At 41.0% G+C, this 21,857-nt stretch overlaps 1 protein-coding gene across 4 annotated transcripts in view; it reads right to left on the bottom strand.

Annotated features, from left to right (window-relative positions):
- The window catches only part of Atad1 (ATPase family AAA domain containing 1), a 42,837-nt gene extending 41,980 nt beyond the window's left edge, over window positions 1–857 (bottom strand). The window contains exon 1 of one of the 4 annotated variants that reach the window (XM_057779784.1): window positions 583–857. The gene's annotated coding sequence lies outside the window, so the exon portion shown is untranslated. The other 3 variants (XM_057779786.1, XM_057779783.1, XM_057779785.1) reach the window with 3 other exon arrangements.
- Between the last annotated feature and the right edge of the window lie 21,000 nt (window positions 858–21,857).

The following is a 21,857-nucleotide window of genomic DNA, read 5'->3' as shown; positions in this document are numbered from 1 at the left end:
TGTGAAAGCATGGCCAGCCCTAAAGAAACACCTCCGCCTTTGCACAAAGAGGGAGGTGCAGGACCCGCACGAGCGGACCGGTTCTTTCCAGCCGCCTTCCCACAAGCCCAGTCCTGAGGTCGCCCAGAGCGCCCCCAATCCTCCAGTGACCAGGCCGCCTACAGGAGATGTCCTTGCGAGCGGCCCAAGTCTCCCGCCAGCGCCGAGACTTGAGGGCTCGAGCCGGGCCAGGCGCCAAGGCGAGGCCCCGGACGCCCTTGGAGGTTAATCCGCTGGATCCGGCTGGGCCGGGGTGGCGCTCAAGTGTGACGGGTGGGGGGGGACGGGTGACTGCCGGGCTGGGCTCCCCAAGTGAGCACCGGGCCCTCGGGGACCCGGAGGGATGGGGGACGCACCTGGCCCGGCCCCGCGGGAACCCGCTACTCACCCAGAGGCAGGACCAGAGGCGACAGGAGCCCTAGCCCGGCCTCGCACAGGAAAGAAATGCCGCCTGGGAGAGAACGCTTCCGGCCGGAGCCCCGCCCCCCCGCACGGAGCATGCTCAATTCTTGCCGAGCGCTGCAGTCTAAGCCCTTCACGTACCTTAGTACCTGCTGTGCCGATAGGTTCGGAAAGACGGATAAGATGTACCTGACGCTTCCAAAAAGCTCTGAGTTCAGCTTCAGCGACTCAGAAACTGAACTGGGGAAGACGCTTGACACATGAAATCCCTGTGCTGCTCTGGAGCTGCATGCAACCCTGACAGAGGAGCCTTTTAAAGAAGGCAAAGAGGTGCTTCCCTGGTTTGTTCCCTGGTTTGATAAACTTCCACTGCCCTCTGCAAGGCCTCATGCTGCTGCGCAGACGCGCATGGCCTCACCATCTGCCTTTCGGTTTCTAGGGTGAGCTCACCCTCCTCCGCGATCCCTGTACTGACACCTGGAGGCGGCGCCTGAGAATCTGCGGAACGCTTGAGCAGCCGGGCGGACCAGGCAGTTGGTCAGAATAGGGCATCTGGTGACAGGTTTTGCATGTTGATGACTTTTCTTTTACCCTGTCCTCTTGCAAAGTGGGGTACGTGACACCGAGCTCCCAAGGAACCATATCTGAAAACCAACCCCTGCTGACTGCGTATACTAGCAAGGAATGAAATAGTAGACACTGCCCTAAATAAAAAAGGGGAGTCACTTCAGATAAAGGCAGTGGAATAAAATGAAGGAATAAAACAGACTTCTTAAGACTTTTATATTCCTGGAGGAGGCAGGTTGTATCGCTTTGTTGTCAGTATTATCTTTTACAGCTAAGGAATTCTGCAGCCAACCTGGCCTTGGTGCCCCATGCCTGTTTTTCCAGCACTGGGGTGGCTAAGGAAGGAGGATTGCTTTGTACTCTGGGCTAGACAGCAACACACTGCCTCCATCTGCAGAAATTTGTTAATTAGTAAACGGTCTTGTCAATAACTGTGGGAAGACACAGCCCAATAGGACTGTCAGGCCTGAGAAGTTCCTTGTTAAAGACCTGTATTGAGAGCAGGGAGGTACTGACATACACTAGGGAGGCAGAGGCAGGTGGATCTCTGAGTTCGAGGCCAGCCTGGTCTAAAGAGAAAGTTCCATAACAGCCAGGACTATACAAGGAAACCCTGCCTTGCAGTTGGGGCGGGGCGGGCCGGGGCAGGGGCAGGCGGGGACTGTATTAGGTTCGCTAGAAGAACAGAATAGACAGAATACATAGATATTAAAAGAGGGTTGTTTTGTGTTTTGTTTTATTTTGGGGTGATGTTTTTGTTTGTTTAGTTTTGTTCTTTGTTTCTAGATTGGTGTGCACAATACAGTCTGAGTGGCCCAACAGTGGTTGTCCTGGTAGCTGTGCAGTCCTCGAGACTAGATAGCGCTGCAGTCCCAACCTGACACCAAAAACTTTAAGGATCCCTTGGGAGCCACTACTAGCTTGAGTCCACTGGAAAAATCTGGATTCTGGTTATCAGTGAAAGATGCCAGAGGCATCAGCAGTAGCGGTGGCAGGAGAAGAGAGATGAACTTACCAGCACACACAAAGGCAAGCAAGCTAAAAGCAAATCCCCAGGACTTTCTTATATTTGGCCAATATCTGGACTGCCTATACTTACATTTAAGATGCATCTATCAATTAACCTAGTCGAGAGAATCCCTCACAAGTGTGCCTAGTGACTTGTCTCAGGTCATTCTAGATCTTGCCAAGTTGACAGAATTAACCATCACTGTTATGGGTACCTCCCCTGGGATAAGTCAGATCCTTGACTATACTACAACTACAACAACAACAATAAAGAGTCAGGCAAAGATAGTGGGTTATTAAGTAGAGATATGAGATAATGCTTCAGGTTTAAGCAGGACAGATGGGGGCTCATATGACAGTAAACATGATTAAAATATACATTGCTGCTTATCTCCTTTTCCTGTGTCTGCTGGACCTGATGTCGTCATTTAGCAAATCCTAAGGAAATTTCTTATATCTGGGCCTTAAGACATCAAATTACTGCCTTTCTTCAGTAAATCACACATGTTCCTTCCCAGAAGTCCAAAAATCAACTAGGTTTTTGCAGAAGGAGTAGAGTAAATATATGATTTTTCATCTCTGGATATCTCTATATAATCTATGGCAATACAAAATGCAATATTTGGTCTACAATAGGTGTGCAATAAGCAATACATTATGCATAATATTATATTAATCAAGGAGGTTCTGGGTTTTCCTTTTTTACTTTCTGTCTGTGTATGGAGGCATGTATACACTTGTGCGCATTTATACATGAAGGCCAGAGACTAGTGGTGTGTGTTTTATATTACATTCTACCCGCGGGTCTTTTTGTTGTTGTTGTTGTTGTTGTTGATTTTTGTTTTTCTTTGAGATAGGATCTCTTACTGGACGTAGAACCTGGAGTTCACTAGACTAACTGGCCAGAAATCCCTATGAATCCTCCTGACTGTACTTTTCCAGCATTAAAGGCATAGACCACGATGCCTGACTTTTTTCTAAAATATTTTTTACTTTTTCAATTAAAATATAGTCACATCATTTTTCCCCTTCCCTATCCTCCCTTCAGCTCCTCCTATGGCTTTCTACCTTGGCCTCTTTTTCTTCATAGTTCTAATGTATGTGTGTGTGTGTACATGCTGTTCAGTTCATACAGTGTTACCTGCACACATGTTTTAAGGCTGATCATTGGGATTGGATAACCAATGGGTGGGGCTCCTGCTCGGGGAAGGCTCTTTCTACTTCTCTCAGCATTCCTTAGTTGTGTGTAGTTCTTTGTCTAGGGTTGGGGCCCCTGTGAGCATTCCCCTTCCAGGTTAGCTTGTCTGTTGGTGTCATCCGTGTTCTTGAGAACTCATGGATGTAGCTTCCCTGTCATTTCTAGGAAACAAACTCTCACATCAGAGATCCGGTTCCTCTGGCTCTTACAATCCTTCTGTCCCTTTTTCCTGGATATTCCCCTGGCTGTTAGGTCCAGAAGTTATATTGTAAATATATTGGTTAGGGCCAGGTACTGCATAATCACTTGTTCTTTGCATTTTGATGGGTTCTGGGTTTTCTGTAATGGTCTCTATATGTTGCAAGGAGAATTTTCTTTAGTGAGGGTGGGAGTTACACTTATTTGTGCATATAAGAATTAATGTTTAGGCCAGGCAGTAGTGATGCATGCCTTTAATCCCAGCACTTGGGAGGCAGAGGCAGACGGATCTCTGTGAGTTCGAGGCCAACCTGGTCTACAAGAGCTAGTTCCAGGACAGACTCGAAAGCTACAGAGAAACCCTGTCTCAAAAAACAAACAAACAAACAAAAGGATTAATGTTTAGAGTGAAGTTAGGAATTATGTTGGTTTAGTAAAGGATCTCCTCCAAGAGCCCTAACCTCACTATCCGTGGATAATTTGCAAAGTTTCCAGTACCAGCCATGATTTTTTTCTTGTTGAGAAGGGCCTGACGTCCAGTTACAGTTGATTGGTTGCATCAAGATATGAATGCTACTATTGTATGTACTCTTAGGGTTATCATGCCATGCTGGTCATTTTTGTAGTTCATAGGCATTATAGCTGGGTAGGACTACTGTTGACTACTTTCCCTTGGACGTTTTCGTAACACCTTCTAGTATTATGAAAGCTAATTCTCAAGGAGGAGGCTTTCCAGCTTGGATTCTCTGGATGTCTGATGTACATGGTGTCTTCAGCAATAGGGACTTAATCTTCAACCCCTAGGAGGGAACATAGGGTAACAACAACACTCTAATGTTTTGGGAGTCTGGGGACTTCTTATGCTTGGAATCAGGGGTTTTGTTTAATATTCTATGGACTTGGGTGGAGTATTGTCATCCAGGTGGGGATTTTTTTTACTTACACTTTATCTGTATCTATCTATGGATGGATGGATGGATGGGTAGATAGATAGATAGATAGATAGACAGACATATGTAATAAGTGTAATTTTAGGTTAAAAAATAGATATTTCTTTGTGGTTTTCTGATATGCTTGCTGTCATTTTCTCTTCCTCCCTCTCTTTCTAGGTTGGCCTCCCTCCCTAATAAAAGCCCACCCTTCCCTTTTTACTTCCCTGGCTTCTGCAGTTACTTCAGGTTATGTACTCACATCTGAAGATTTGCAGTAAAGGAGCCACAGATGAGAAGAACATCAGACATTTATCTGAGTCTGGGTTACTTCACTCAATATGATCTTTTCTAGTTCCATTCATTTACCTAAAGATTTTATTTTTCATACAGTTGAATAATATTCTATATTTTTATTATCCATTCATCAATTTAAGGATGTTTAGGTTGTCTCCATTTCCTAGCTATTGTGATGAACGTACTGTAAGATACGATGTCAAGACTGGTGAGTATATGCCAAAAGTGATTATAGACTGATCATATGGTAGATTTAGTTTTAGCTTTTTGAGACTTCTCAACATTGAATTCCAGAGTGGCTGAACCAGTTTGCAACATCACTAATAGTAAACGAGAGTGCCCTTTTCCTCATATCCTCTCTACAATTTCTTGTTAGTTGTTTTGCTGATCTTTGACATGCTGACTGGAATAAGATGAAATTTCAAAGTTGTTTTGATTTGCATTTCCCAAATTGCTAGAGACTATGGACATTTTGAAATATTCCTTAGCTACTTTTCTTCTTTCCTTTTTGAGAACTTTCTGTTTGGATCTCAAGTCTATTAATTTTTTTTTAAATGAGTCATTTGACTTTTTTTGTTTGTTTTTTCAAGACAGGATTTCTCTATGTAGCACTGGCTGTCCTGAAACTCACTCTGCAGACCAGGCTGGCCTCAAGCTCAGTGATCCATCTGCCTCTCAAGTGCTGGAGTTAAAGCCATGTGTCACCACAGCCCAGTGATTTTTAGAGTTCTTTATATATTATGCATGTTAATACTCTGTCAGATGTATTGCTGGCAAAGATATCCTCAAATACTGTGGGATTCCTCTTCACTTAAATTCACTTTTTAGTTTTATGAAGTCCCACCTAGCAATTGTTGACTTTAATTTCTGGGCAAATGGAGTGCTATTCATAAAGTGCTTCCCTACAGCCATATCCTACAGGAAACAATGTGTGTTTTCTTCTAGTAGTTTCAATGTTTCAGGTTTCATATTTAGGTCTTGCATACATTTGGTGTTAACTTTTGTTAAAGGTGATAGATGTATGACATGTGGATATCAAGGTTTCCTAACACATGTGTTGAAGACGCTGTCTTTTCTCCAGTGTATATCGTTGACATCTTTGTAAAACATTAGATAGCTGTAGTCGTGTGTACACATGTTTGAGTGTAGCATGAATTCTAATTGGTCTTAATAATAAAAACCCAGAGTCAGATATAAGGGTTAAAGCTCAAGATCAGAGAAGCATCACAGCTGGCCACTAGAAAGACCTTTTATCTCTACCAATGCTCAATACTCAGACTGAAGGAGACTGCACCTCCATACTCCGTCTCCAGCAAACCTCCGTCTGTCTCCAACAAACCTCACAACGCACTGAGCTCCTAATGCCTTCCACCTTGTATTCCTCTTTCTGCTCAGCCATATCACTCCTGTCTCCACCTCCCTAGTGCTGGGATTAAAGGTGTGGGATCCCAAGTGCTGGGATCAGCTTTGTGTGAACTTTGTTTCTTTGTTAGACAGATTCAAGGCCATCCTGCAGTCTCTGTCTCCTGAATCCTGGGATTAAAAGTGTGTGCCACCACTCCCTGACCTCTAGTGGCTTGGTTCTGCACTTTGTTCTTCAGGCAAGCTTTGTTTGTTAAAAACATAAACAAAATATCACTACATTTTCCCTTTTTTCATCTAAAATACAAAAACAAAGCTATAACTAATATAAGAAAACTATATGCGCCCAGAGGGGGTGGCTCATGCCTTTAATCCCAGCACTCGGGAAGCAGAGGCAGGTGGATCTCTGTGAGTTGGAGACCAGCCTGGTCTACAAGAGCTAGCTCCAGGACAGGTTCCAAAGCTACAGAGAACCCCTATCTTGAAAAACCAAAAAAAAAGGAAAGAAAGAAAGAACGAAAGAAAGAAAGAAAGAAAGAAAGAAAGAAAGAAAGACTATGCAATAAATACAATAACTATATACAATATATACAGGCAATAAATACATCAACAATGTTTAGTCCATTTACATTTGATAAATTCAGAGAAAATACTCCATTATCTATCCTATCTTGGTGAGTCCAAAGTGTTGTACTTAATTCACTTTCTATTCTAACTTGGATTACCAATTCGAAATTATCTTTTTATGTCTCTCAACCTTATACTCTACATTTCTTTAGTGAATTTCTTTTTTTGAGTCTGTTAAACAAGAAAAACTATAACAATCTAGTCTTCAACTCCCTCAGAGACCCAAGAAAGAAATAATATTAACTCAGTAGCAGGAAGTCCAAGCAAGCAACTTCCAAAAATGTGAGAAATAGCAAAAATGTCTGCCTGAACATTCACCCAAAGTTCCTCCTCCACTTCCAGTCCACAGGCCTAGAATATTCAACAGACTTTTCTGTCAAGCAGAATTTTTAAAGGACTGTCCTGCCTTGTTTTGACAAGGTTTTATAGTCACTCTCTTTTGTGTCCTACTTGTCAAATTAGGTCAGCATATTATCAGCAGTAGAGGCAAGACCACTCTCTTGCCCAGTGGCTTCTTTTGCCACAGTAAAAGTAAACTCCATGTGGAGTTTCTTTGATGCCCATCATCTTCTCTGATATCAGAGATTGGTGCTGCCAGGAGCAAACATGTATCATTGTCATTAAAAAAAAAAAAAAAAAGACCTATGTTATCAAACCAAGTTAAATGCCATATTCTGTAGATCTCTGAAATATTTGAAGATTATCTATTTAAAATATATCTCTGACCTTGAAAATGTACCTAGCATAATGACTACAAGTTTGAATGTAATATGTGACTAACTATTAATCTGCATTTCTTTATTGTTCTACATAGTTGGTAATAATAACTTTCAAGGGCTAAAAATTTGCATTACATTGTTAATTGAGCTGTATAGGTACAACACTTTGAAAAAGAGTAGAAATGTATTTACAGTATGCTTTAACAAAATTAATCTTAAATTTGTATCAATATACAAAATTTGTATACAGTATACAAAAGTCCAATCCAATGTAAAATATTTAAAACTAGTAGTTGCTTTCTTTAAAGTAGATTCAATAATCTACCTTTTAATATTTTCATATTTATATTCTCCTTTTTTCTTTGTAGATTCAATATTCTACCTTTTTATCCTATCATATCTATATCTTGCCCTTTTGCTTTTCAAATTAAGAACCCTGAATTTCATCTTCTTTTTTAGCCTTTTTCCTGACCATTACCAACAACAATTTGTAACCAATACTCCTAAACAATGACAAATATTCATAATCCAATGAAAAACCAAAAACTATCCACCCCACTTCTTGGGAATGTGGGCATCATGTTCTTAAGTTTACTTACTGCTCTCTTGGGGTCATGGCATCTTTAGGGGATCCTGAAAAGAAAAATTTGGGTTAATTGTCAAGTCCTGGGAGAGGTAGCTATATCATTTGTGTCCAGTCTCTGTATAATAGGAAAGTGCAGGGCTTGTCTCAAGTCTTGGTAAGAGTAGTCTGAGAGTCTGGCTCATCCTAGCTATCCACCTTGAAATTGTTCTGAGCAATTTGTAGTCCAAAATCAGTCTTTGGTGGTGTTTTTCAGCTTGGTGGTATTAACATAGTCCTGGAGGAATCCTCATAGTGGGGCCCCAACTTCCTTTTGGAGACTTTAAAGATTGCTGTTAGGTGTGGTCATGGTTCACTGCTAAAAACTGACTGAGTCTCAAACCCGAAATCATGTGGAGGAAGATAGATGAATCCTTTTTCTAGAAATAATTAGTACTCTATATGACCACTAATATCAAGAAAAAAATGTTCAAATATATATATAAATCGTATAAATTTTGAGATAATATTTATACCTTAAGAAAAGCTGTTAAAAAGTCAAAACCAAAAGATATATGAGATTAGTGATAATATAATAGTCCTTAAATTTTTGTTTTTCTTCTATCATTTTCTTAGAGACATATGCTGAAGCATTGTCTGTCTTTATTTGTATAGGTTTGGCTGTAACTTTTAGCAAATGTGTGATTACGAAATCAGCCTTTTCAGAACTCAAAGCAGTTGTTCATTGAAATCTTGAATAGGTATCAATGGTATGGTGTACGTATTTTAATTTCCCAAATTCTACAAAATGGAACACATTCATCTGGTGTAGGAGGGTCTTCTTTCTATGTGTTGCTTTCATTGGTCAAATAAAGAAACTGCCTAGGCCTTTTGGTAGGGCAGAATTTAGATAGGCGGAGTAGACAGAACAGAATGCTGCGAGAAAGGAGGCAGAGACAGAGAGCTGCCCGCCATGAAGCTGCCAGGTCAGACATGCTGAATCTTTCCTGGTAAGCCACAGCCTCATGGTGACATACAGATTATTAGAAATGGGTTGATCAAGATGTGGGGGTTAGCCAATAAGAGGCTAGAGCTAATGAGCCAGGCAACAATTCAATTAATACAATTTCCGTGTTATTATTTCGGGGGGTTAAGCTAGCCAGGCACCGGGAACGCAGCCTGCTTCTCCAATAGTACATTCATCTGCCAGATTTCATTCCTTTGAGTACCCTTTGGGTTACTTCCTGCAGGTAATGGTGTTCAGTTGTATAAAGAACAAGTAGTGAGGGTTGAAGAGATGGCTCAGAGGGTAAGAGCACTGGCTGCTCTTCCAGAGGTCCTGAGTTCACTTCCCAGCAACCACATGGTGGCTCACAACCATCTGTAATGAGACCTGGTGCCTTCCTTGCCAGCAGTACATTGTATGCTAAAAAAAAAAAAAAAAAAAAAAAAAAAAAAAAAAAAGAACAATTAGAACATTTCTTTATGAGTTCCTTGGTTTGTTGCTATGTGGTAGAAAAGTATTTTTTAACCTTTGCTATTGGTATGTTTTTTATGAAATTCTGAGAACTTCAGCACATTTTCAATCAATATTTTTTTTTTTTTTTTTTTTTTTTTTTTGGTTTTTGGTTTTTCGAGACAGGGTTTCTCTGTGGTTTTGGAGCCTGTCCTGGAACTAGCTCTTGTAGACCAGGCTGGTCTCGAACTCACAGAGATCCGCCTGCCTCTGCCTCCCGAGTGCTGGGATTAAAGGCGTGCGCCACCACTGCCCAGCTTTCAATCAATATTTGATTGATTTCTGCATTTCCTTGTGCTAGAGGACCTGGCAGACCCATATGGAATCAGATTGTGTTATGTATATGGGATGATTCCTATTCCTGATTGTATCTTGTAACTGAAAAAATAATAAAGTCGATTCTGTATCATCTGGTTTAAGTTCAATGGTTTCAATATGCAAAACAACTCTTTCTGGATATTATGAATTGCTAACTATGTTGATAGGTTCTGTAACATGTGGGGCCTTCTCATGGGGTTTCTGTCCTGCCCAGTTCCCCACAGCCAGCAAGCCCCAAAGAAAATCACATGGAGAGTCATAAACATTAGGTCATAAACTGATTGGCCCATTAGCTCAGTCTTCTTATTAGTCTTGTAGCTTATATTAACCCATTGTTCTTATCTATGCTAGCCACATGGCTTGGTACCTTTCACAGCGGGGCAGGCTACATGTTGCTTCTTCGGTGGTCTGGGCTGGACTGGGAGGAATGGGCTTCCTCCTTCCTAGAATTTTCCTGTTCTCATCGCCCCACCTTTACTTCCTGTCTGGTTGACCCACCTATACTTCCTACCTGGCCAATCAGCATTTATTTAAAACATGATTGACAGAATACAGACAATTATCCCACACCACTAGGTTCTTTAAAATTCCTTAGTGCCATGATAATAGAAGATAATTCTGGCTTTTGGACTTAAGGGCTTAGATACACTTTACTTAAATTTTCTGATTTGTAACCTGCCTTTCCTGATTTATCTGTATCAATATAGAATGTAGGGGCTCCAGAAATTGGTGTTTCCCATACGATGCAGGAAGGATTCAATTTGTTCTCTTTATAAATTGAGTTCTCTTGATTTTGGGATATTTTTTGTTATCTCTCCCAAAAAATTACTTCAAGCTCTTTGCCAAGGTTCACTTTCTGGTCATAATTTGTTAATTTCATCTTTACTGAATGATAGTACAATTTCTGCTGGGTTTATTCCTGCTAATTGATGAAGTCTCGGTTTTCCTTTTAGAGTTAACTCAGAGACTTTTTCCACATAAGTTTTTAATTTTTTACTTAGTTTATGGGGTAAAAAGTGATCCATTCAAAGATAATATCTTCCCTCTTCATTAAAATTCCTGTAGGGAAATATCTGGAGGGTGCCATGACCAGAATGTCGTTAAGCTTCAGATCTACATGATCCACAAGCACAAGCTGTAATAGCTCTTCAATCAAAGTCAATTCTCTCTCAGCTTCAGCAGATAATTTTCTGGAACTATTTAAGTCCCTGTCATCATCTAAGTTTTTTTTTTTTTAATATTTATTTGTTATGTATACAATATTCTGTCTGTGTGTATGCCTGAATGCCAGAAGAGGGCACCAGACCTCTTTACAGATGGTTGTGAGCCACCATGCAGTTGCTGGGAATTGAACTTAGGACCTTTGGAAGAGCAGGCAATGCTCTTAACCGCTGAGCCATCTCTCTAGCCCCTAAGGTTTTTTTTTAATGAATCAGTTCATCAGGTTTTACCCCAATAGTGGACTATAAATTGGAAATGCCTTCTAGCAATCTTTGGAAGTCACTGGAAGTCTACAATAGATCTCTTGTAATTTGCACCTTATGGGGTCTAATTTTTTGTAAACCAATTTTATAACCTAAATAATTAATAAAAGCTCCTCTTTGTACCTTTTCAGGTTGTTATTATTTTAATTTTTCATATTCTTTACTTGTTTAGTGTTTCTTCTACTTTATCCTTGAGTCCTGAGAGTTGATCTGCTGCTTAATCCTATTCTACTTACAAGGCTTTCCCTTGTACTTTCTAGTTGGGTTATTGAGGTTTTCAGTTCTAATTTCATTTCAACTTGAGTTCTCTTCAATGTTTCTATCTCTTTATTGAATTTGGTTTTCAAATCTTGGATTGTTTTCCTCATTACAATCAGACTTACTTTGGAGTTTTCTTGGGCATCATTTGAGCACTTATTCTTTTTAAAAACTTTTTTTCATTATTTTTGTTTTAGTTTTAGATTGTTTGGTTGTTAATGGATAATTATTGATAATAGTCAAACTTGTAGTCATGTTAGATTTTCTAGATGTATAGAGATATATTTCAGTTAGATAGGCATTCTTCATATCTTTCAAAGACTACAGAATATGGCATTTTAAATGTTTTAATAACTTAGGGCTTTTCATGACAATGAGACACATCTGCTCCTTGCAGCACCAATCTACTTCAAGAGGAAGATGGGCATCGAAGATGGTCCTTATGGAGTTTGATAGCCATTTGGGCAAGAAACTGCTCTTGCCTGGACTGATGCATAAACTGGACACAAAGAACCCGCAGAGAGAGGACTGCTGAACTTGCCTGAAGGTTAGATGGTCTTTCAGGGTTCCTGATTCATGAAAGAGTCCGCGAGACATTCTGCAGGACACAGCAGAAAGTGACTGAACTACCTTTGGAATTTCCTGCTTCATGGAAATGTCTGCTGGATACTATTGGCCTGTAGGCTGAAGATGGATGCCCCAACGGTACAAAAGAACTTTGGGTGATTGTCCAGGCAGCAAGTTGTCTCTGTCATTTCTACAGTTTGAATTTCTTATTTGCTTAGGTAATATTATATCCTTCTGGAGTCTTTGATGGAGTTGAAGAATGGATAGTTATAGTTTTCCTTAGTTATAATAAAAGATAAGGTAGATATAAGTATTGTAACTGTAATTCTTGCTTGATAACTCTTTTGTTATATGTAATCTTACTATGTTAAAGTGAAAGCCTTTCTTTTTTGTTTAAACAGAAAAAGAGGAAATGATGGGGGAGAGTCTTCTGTTTTGTGTTGATTTCATTGGTTAATAAAGAGACTGCTTTGGCCCTTTAATAAGACAGAAAATTAGGTAGGCAGAGTAAACAAAACAGAATGCTGGGAGAAAGAAGCCGAGTCAGGCAGTCACCTCTCCTCTCCTCTCCGAGATGGATGCAGGTTAAGATCTTCCTGGTAAGCCACTACCTCGTGGTGCTATACAGATTTTTAAATATGGGTTAAAGCAAGATGTAAGAATTAGCCAATAAGAGGCTGGAACTAATGGGCCAGACAGCATATAAAAGAATACAGTTTCCGTGTAATTATTTTGGGGCATAAGCTAGCCGGGTGGCTGGGAGCTGGGCAGAACGCAGCCTGCTGCTCCACTACAGTAGCCCTGGCTATCCAGGAACTTGCTCTGTAGACCAGGCTGCCTCACCTCAAACTCAGAAATCTGCTTGCTTCTGCCTCCCAAATGCTGGGATTAAAGTCCTGAACCACCATGTCATTTATTCTTTTTTTTGTTTTGTTTTTCTTTCTTTCTTTTCTTTTGAGACAGGGTTTCACTATATAGTCCTAGTTGTCCTGGAACTCACTCTGTAGATCAGGCTGACCTCAAACTCACAAACTCCTGCCTCTGTTTTAAGAGTGTTGGGATTAAAGGTGTTAATGACCACTGCCAGACTTTTTTTTCACTGCCAGACTTTAAACATTTATTCTTAATATTATTATTATTCAGTGCATTCTCTTTTTTAAGTTCATTAAGCTGTTTTTTGATTGTTTGTTTGCTTGTTTGTTTTTTAAATGTTGAGTTCTTTGATTAAATTTATGATTGTTCTTTTAAACTCTGTGTGTCCTGGGGTTCATCTAGGTGATTTTCATTGATGTGGTAGTTTGAATGTAAATGACTCCTATAAACTCATAGGGAGTGGCACTGTCAGAGGTATGGCCTTGTTGGAGGAAGTATTACTGGGGCTTTAAATCTCCTATATTCAAGCTAGCCCCAGTGTGGAAGACAGTTCATGTCCTGATGCCTGTGAATCACCTTCTCCATCACCGTGTCTGCCTGTGTGCTACCATGTCCCACCATGATGATAATGGGCTAAACCTCTGAAACTGTAAGCCACTGCAATGAAATGTTTTTCTTTAAAGAGTTGCCCTGGTCTTGGTGTCTCTTCACAGCAATAGAAACCCTAAGTAAGACAATTGGAGAACACGTCTATAAGAATGGTAGATTGGGGACTGCCTTGATCTTTCATATTATTTTTATTTTTTTGTAATGAGATTCTGTCGTGTGTACTTCTTTTGTTAGTTCTCTGTTTGATATGAATACAGCAGGCTGGGACAGAACACAGAATTTGCCAGCCGAGTTGTAGTTGAAGGTTGATCATGCATAAAGCAGATTGAAATCTGGTGGACACGGGGTTGGATTGGCAAGCAAGAACAGGTGTTCTGATCTGATCTGAGCCTTGAGTTTGGGGGTAGTGCCAGAAGGGCTGTTCTGGCCAGGTCAGGGCATTGTCTGTGGGACCTGGACTAGATCTGGGAGCTGGGGAAAGCCCATGAAAAGGAGACATGGACCAGGTAGGCTCACCCTTCTAGATCACAGTACAGTAGATATAGGACCTGGCTGGGCAGAGAGCGTGGATGTGCTCTTGAGGGGAACCTGTAGGTTGTGGGTAAATGGCCTGTGCCTGGCTTTTAAGTAGGCACTGGGCATCCAAACTCTGGTCCTCATAGTTATGTGGCAGACACTTTGCCAACTGAGTCCTCTCCCCAGCCCTCCCTCTTTTTAAGAATGAGTACCATATAATTAATTTTACCAAATTAATATAGGTCTTTTTTGTTTTGTTTTTAGTTGTGTTTCTCTGTACAATGTGTCTTGGAACAGTTGTTGCAGTTTTTTCCCAGTGCGACTGAATTTTCTGTGGTTTTGGTTGTGGTTATTGTTAATGGATGGGAGAGATTAGTTTGCTATACAGTCATCAGTGCACTGGTCCCTGGACTGGAGGAGAGAATTTCTTTGGCGAGGTGTTCTCAGATTTTAAAGTATGTAGATTCCCCTGAATGACTTGGCTAAATTAGAACTTGTGGCTCTCAGCCTTAGAGACTCCACTCCAACAGTTCCAAACTTTAGCTCAGGAACCTGCACTGTTAGTAAACAGCTGATATCTCTGTAATGTTACAGTACGTTGAGAAGACATTGACAGAGAGGAAAAGTGCCCTTACCAGACACAGAAACTGCCAACTCCCTATACTTGCTTTTCTTGGCTTCCAGAACTATATGAAATAATTCTGCATAAACCAGTCCATCAACAATCACAGAAACATCTGAAATGATTCTCAGATGACTTTTTTTTTTCAGTTTTTGGAGATAGGGTTTCTCTGTGTTACCACCATGCTGTCCTGGAACTTGCTTTGTAGACCAGGCTGTCCTCGAATTCACAGAGATCTGTCTGCCTCTGATTAAGGTGTGTACCACCACTGCCTGGTTCTCAGATGACTTTAAACCATGGTTTGAGAAAGTAGGCCCTAGTGAATGTAAACTTTCAATGTATTTCTGCCAAAATCTCTACCATTAGAGTCTAAAAAGGCCAATCTGTCAGTAAACCAGTTAAGATAAAGAAATCGAACCAAGTTGGATGTAGTGGCTTGGCTTCTATGTCAGTAACTTGAGAATTTGAAACATGAAGATTGTCATGAATTTGACAGCTTTCAAACTAGCCTGTACTACAATTTAGTCTTAAAACACATATATACACAGACACACACAGACACATACACAGATGCACAGAGAGAGAGAGAAAAGGAGAGAGAGAGAGATGAAACCACCAAACCAAAACACCGTTTCATAGTCTTCATGATAAAATTTGGAATAAAATCTCTTTGGAAGGAAGAACATCCAGAAATCTTTACAGAACCAAACATGCCATCCCGAGTCTATTCATTGCTCATTGGGAAGTGATTCACTTGAGAGTGACTAAGGAACACTGCCAACAAATCCGTGAAATCATATAGCAAGGATTTTGCCACTACAATTGTTACTTGGTAACTATGGTTCTTTTAAAAACTATTAGTATTTAGAAAATAATCCTCTTAATTATTTTGACAAGGAAAGTTAATAGCACGGGCAAGTAAATAAAAATGAGAAAGCATGTGAGATGTCCCTGAAGCCGTGGAGAAGCGAGGTACGGGCGGGGAGGGGGGGGCAAAACTGAATGCTTTTTCTCCAATAGGAATGATAAGATGGGATCCAGGCAAATGCATTGGGAAACTACACTCTTAAAAGAGTGGAAGAACTAGAAAGGTGAGCTGATGGTTCACTTCTGTGTAAGGCACAGATTAACAGGTGGCAGCAAAGTTAAGAAAGCATGCTGTGTATACCTACTTTCCCTGCTTTTGTGTTTTTAAAACATCGTACGTGTTCTTAAGTGTACAAACTGAGTAGTGGGATTGTCTCACATTAGTAGGAGAGGACTCAGCCACGATAACCTGGCGTTTCTGCATAGCCCTTTTCTCAAGCAGAACTGCTAATTGTACCTTTTTCATAACACCCAGAACCATTTTTTTTTAGAATGTAGGTATTTATTTTAGATCTACAATATTTTGTTTATCTTTCGTATATTACTCAGGCTATACTGTTCAAATGGTACTATCTGTGGATAATGTCAGGACTGCTTACCGCAAAAAAAAAAAAAATGTATTCAGTGGTCTAACCTTACTTTAGCCTCATCAGCAAGTTTCAAGGCATAGACAATAGAGTAACCGCCCTGGGATTTTTCGGAGACCTTCTTAAATGCCCTTCCAGGTGGTTTTGTAAGTGGGGGAGGAGTTGCGAAGGATTGGATAAGAATAACAAAGATGGGAATTCTTTAGAAACCGCAGTTGAAACGTGCTCTCCTGAAACAACAGATTGATCGATGAGCCATAAAACAAGGCCAGATGCCAGGGTTCCAGGATACATTTGACTGCCATCTTTTATAACCTGGAGCAGTTTTGGCTGTAAGTAGGTCACTTGGATGCTCTCATTTACCTGCTTCTAGGAAAATGCCCTTGGAAGCTTTGGAAAAGTCACATGTTCCGGTGGTTTGCATTTTAAAACTTAGGCTTACAAAAGAGTTAACCCCTCTCCCCTACCCAAACACAGCCTTTTCTCCGTTAGGTACTATAACTTTTAATCTTGAGGCATCTGTGAAATGAATTTAAACGGACAAGAAGACCGTTGAGATATTAGATTTTGTAAAGGGAGGTCCTTTCAATCTGCATCTCTTCTGTTCACGTCTATAATTCGGGTGCTCACCATGAGAATTGTATTCATCTTGCAAAACCGTAGGTGGACTCTGAATTCTCCTTTCAGATGAGAACTCTAGGAAAGGAGGTGCCATGGCCATAGAAGGGGTTTTAAAACGTTTTCGTGACAGTTTTTTAAACTTGGCATATGTAATTGGGCTTCTCGGATTCCAGTCCTGCGGACTTATCCGATGACGGGGCAAGATGAAAGGAACACGTGGATGGGTTGTTTTACGGAGCATGGTATTATTGCTGACTCCTCAGGATGGATCTGTCCATGGTGACTTTATTAGAGTCTAGTCAGACCAGGGCCAGTCTTGATAGCTACGGAATTTAAGAACAAAAAATGTATAGCCCTAGGTTTGGTGACTTTGGACTTATGCTCACAGGCCTCAGTTTCTCCATTTAATTTGGGAACAGTGCAGTACATGTGCCGTGGATTTGCACTGAGGCTTAAATGATGCAATGCATATAAAATGCAAAGTCAGCGCTCGGCATTTAGCCGGTGACCAAAGTCCATGCTGGTGTCATATCACAGATGATATTTTCATTATATAATGAAGTTAATATTTCCTCACTCTCAGGAGTTTATAAGGAGAGTGATTTTACATCTCTTTTGACGTTACACGAGGACATGATCCCTTCCACCTTTCCACTGTGGCCTACGGTCTGAAACATTAGCCTCTGATTTGTTCCTGTGACCACTTAGTTCACTCATTTTCAACTTCAGTGTTCCGCTCTTCCCGAGTCTCAATGATCCATATACTATTCAGAATAGTTATATAAAAACCTATAGAGTTTGATCTCTATGACCCTAATAGAAGCGCAGACTATTAAACTGGGTGTGGGAGCTCACAACTGTAACTCAATGGGTTGAAGCAGGAGGATTTTGAGGAGTCTGAAGCCACTCTGAGCTACTTACTGAATTCTAGGCTAGCTTGGGCTACAGAGAAAGAATTGTCTCAAACAAACAAACAAGAACCCTAGGACTGATTGATTGAAAGTTGATCAATCCAAGAGAACCATTAGATATTTCTCAGTCCATTGTCAGTGCTACTCTGGTTATCAATAGCTTTTTATTGTCTGTACAGTCCTTATTCTCACAGAGTTCTAAAGATACAAATAAAAAAGAATATGAAGTCTTCATTGAGCTGTTGATCTATTATTTTTTAAACTGAGGTTTGTCTCTGATCAACATTGACATAAGTTGTACAGAAAGAAGCAGCTTAGCAGCTGGAGTGCAATGTAAGCTAATGGTGCTTTAGAAGGGAATATTTTGCATGTCATCTTTTTTTTCCCTGCTAACCACAGTCCTTTATTTTATTTAAGTTTTTAAGATGTATTTATTTATTTTATGTATACGAGTGGTCTATCTGCGCGTATGCCTCCCCACCAGAAGAGGGCACCAGATCTCACTACAGATGACAGTCAGCTTGTGTTTTCTGGGAATAGACCTCTGGAAGAACAACAGCCATCTCTCCGCCCCCCACTCCCACCCCACACACAACCTACTTTTTACCTTCAGTGACAACTCAGCGTTGTTATTCACATAAGATTTCATGCACTGAAGCTCAACACATTTTCTCATTACCCATTAAAATATTGGTTGGTGGATATGGCATAGGCCATCTATATTCATGTTCGTATGGGTTTGCACAGGTTTAGAAGCTAGAGGTCAACATTGTGTCCTCTTTCACTCCCCACCTCATTTTCCGAGACAGGGTCTTTTCCTTAAGCCCAGAATTAACTGATTAGCCAGCGTGGCTGACCAATGAGCTGAGCTCTAGGAATCTCCTTTTTCCACCTCCCCAGCACTAATGTTGCAGCTACTGACTGTCTTTGCACAAGGTTTTTACTTGAGGTCTGGGGATTTGAACTCAGGGCCTCATGTTTGCACTGCTGCAAGCACTTTACTGACCTATGGATACGTTCTCAATATTTAAGATGCCTTCCTGGCAAGAGAGGGAGGGAGGACACAGAGAAGGAGAGAGGAAGAGAGTGAAGGGTGAGGATGGGGAGAGAGAGAGAGAGAGACAGAGACAGAGAGAGACAGAGAGAGAGAGAGAGAGAGAGAGAGAGAGAGACTATTAATTGATTCAGAGATGAATGTGTTTCTTCCACAGGCAAACCAAGGGCAAAGTTGACTAATTTTAGGCATTGAAATCCCTGCTGGGTCTTCTCCTTTCGCCACGGGGAACCGGCAGCGACTCCCTGGCAAGCCAAGCTTAAAATCCCCTCCCCTCCCCCCTTTTATTGTCATTGTTTCTGGATCAGGAGAATAAAACAGAGGACTCGGGAAGAAAGAGAAAAGCAAAGACTGTGACTTGAGTTACAGAGCTGCAGGAAACCAACTATACTAAATTGGCAAAGCTGAAAGCCCCATTCAGCTTCAAAATAGTGCACCTGATAGAGTTTCAGAAGCCTTTCTACCTTCCTGCCTGCCGCTTGTTAAGTTTAAATACCAATCCAATGCTAGAGGCGTGCTCACACCCATCTCTTTATGTCTCCTGAGTTCTCGGGTTTGTGAGGAACCGGTAAAGGGGATGGAGGATGGGTAAAGGAGGCCGAGAGGCTGACTCCTCAAACGTTTTCTTCCCCGAGGTGCTTTGTGAAAAGCTCAAAAGATGTAGTGCGTCTTAGTCGGTTAACTGCAGCTTCAGAATTTTTCGAGGTGGACTTCGCTGGCCTGCGGCCCACCTTCGTTTCAGTCCCATGCTTGGGACTCTTGAAAATCAGTCAGTTTCAATGAATGCTGAATAAAAGCATGCACTCTTATTAGTGTTTCAGTTTGATGAATAATTCCTTCTGCAGGTGAATAAATCAAAAATTCCAGTACTTGAATTCACACTTACAACCCCCCCTCCAAATCCTGGCAAGTGCAAGTGTGTGTTGAGATTTAAATCCTTGTGTATTCAAGGTAAGCACACTACCACTGATCTACAAGCCCACCTCTTATGAAACTCCATTTTAATATCGCTCCCAAATTCTGTTTCTGTCCAGCATATGTTGGGTAGATAAGAAATAGTTTCCACTGCAATGAACAATCTGCAGTGTGCAGGATGGAGAGTATTACATATTTAATAGACCACTCCAAATTATCGTGGTGTGTCTTTATTCTCGTTTGTAGCCAGTCATTGCCCACCTGTGTGTCTGACCTACTATCCTTTCTATTTTCTAAAATCTTTGGAATATATTAATCTAATAGACCACCAACTTTCACCAACCCAAAACCTAAAAATGTCATCAGTCTGTAGCAGAGTCTGGTAGGGCAACATGCCCTTTAATCCCAGCATTCAAAAAGCAGAGACAGACAAGTATCTGTGTGGTTGAGGCCAGCCTGGTCTACATGGCAAATTCAGTGAGAGCTACGCAGTGAGACCCTGTTTCAAAATAGAAAAGATTGTCCTGGGCCATCCTTCCCCTTGAGAAAGATCCCTGTTCTGGGGCTAGAGAAATGATTACGGAAGACCTGGTCGTGTATCTAGGAAGGTAAATTTTTAATAAATGATAGGTTCCTGGGGTTGAAAAAATATTAAATGTTGTTGAATTTTCATCCAAAGTTAGTGTAGAATTATAGTAAGAATGTGTGCTACAGGGCTAAGGATTTAGCTCAGTGGTAGCACACTTGCCTGGCATGTGTGAGGTCTCAAGTTCAGTCCCCGTAAAAAGATGTGTTTCTAGCCGGGCGGTGGTGGCGCACGTCTTTAATCCCAGCACTTGGGAGGCAGAGGCAGGCGGATCTCTGTGAGTTCGAGACCAGCCTGGTCTACAAGAGCTAGTTCCAGGCCAGGCTCCAAAACCACAGAGAAACCCTGTCTCGGAAAACCAAAAAAAAAAAAAAAAAAAAAAAAAAAGATGTGTTTCTGTGTGTGTGCATGTTCTATACAGTTAGGGAACATAGAAATCATAGCTTTACTTACTAACTTTACGTTTGGGACAATTTATTTTACTTCTCTGAGACTTCATTTTCTCATCTGTAATGTTAGAGACTTTGTGATGGGGTTGAGGATAAAGGTAAAGGAATTGGAACGCATAGTAATAACTCACCAAGCAGCCACGGCCATTATCTCTACATTGTTGGTGATGTGGACTTCCCTTACCACCCTAGTAGATCCGTGTACATTCAGAGGACACTTCGGCATGAGTTCTTTTTACAGATTCTAAGTCTTTCCCCCTAGAACTTCGTTCACTGCTCTGAATCTTGCTAGTGGAGTCAGTACAGCCAGAGTGTGAGTCTCGAATGCAGTGTTTACTTAATGACCGGGGTTTCCAGTGTGAACACTGTAGGTTTAGCAACACAATGTAGGCTCCAACTAGCTTCCTTTTGTAAACACTCGGTGGTTTTATGCTTATTGGATTTACTGTCAATTAGAACATGCTTCTGTTCTTCACCAGAGATAGAACGAAAGCTTGACCTGGATGCTGTCCCTGTCACAGTTTTGAGACAGTGTTGTAAACCAGAGCCTTTAAACTAAAGCTTTATTACAGTTATTATATATTTATGATAAACTTAATAAAAAAATCATTGTATGAATATAATTTGGGCATTTAATCAGTTATAATGTCATGTAGGGGCTGTAAAGTATTATGATTGACAGAATACTTATCTAGCATTGGATATGTGCCAGTCACCAGAGTAAATGCTTTCTATATATTAACTCTCTTAATTCTTAGAACCCAATGCACTAAGAAATGTAATCATTCTCAGAAAGGAAATAAGGCGATTATAATTATCTTACTAAATAGTGTCTGCCCTGGTTTTCTTTCTGTTGCTGCCATAAACAAAATGACCAAAAAGCATCTTGCGGAGGAAAGGGTTTATTTCATCTTTCAGGGTACAGTCTATCATCCAGGGGTGCCAAGGCCAGAACTCAAGGCAGGAGCTTGAAGCAGAAACTATGGAGGAACAAGGCTTCCCATCTTGCGCCCAGGCTAATGTTCAGTTGCCTTTCTTAAATAGCCCAAACCCCCTTCCTAGAGATGCTGCCAAGTGGGCTGGGCTCTCCTACACCAAATCAATAGCTCACAGACATGCCTGCAGGCCAATCTGATGGAGGAAGTTCTTCCTCTGGGATTCCCTCCTCCCAGGTGGGTCAGGTAGACAACCACCCA

Source organism: Chionomys nivalis, chromosome 8 (genome assembly GCF_950005125.1).
Source record: "Chionomys nivalis chromosome 8, mChiNiv1.1, whole genome shotgun sequence".
Classification (NCBI taxonomy): domain Eukaryota; kingdom Metazoa; phylum Chordata; class Mammalia; order Rodentia; family Cricetidae; genus Chionomys; species Chionomys nivalis.
Note: the sequence above shows the minus strand (reverse complement) of the source record. Positions and strands in the feature narration are given on the sequence as shown.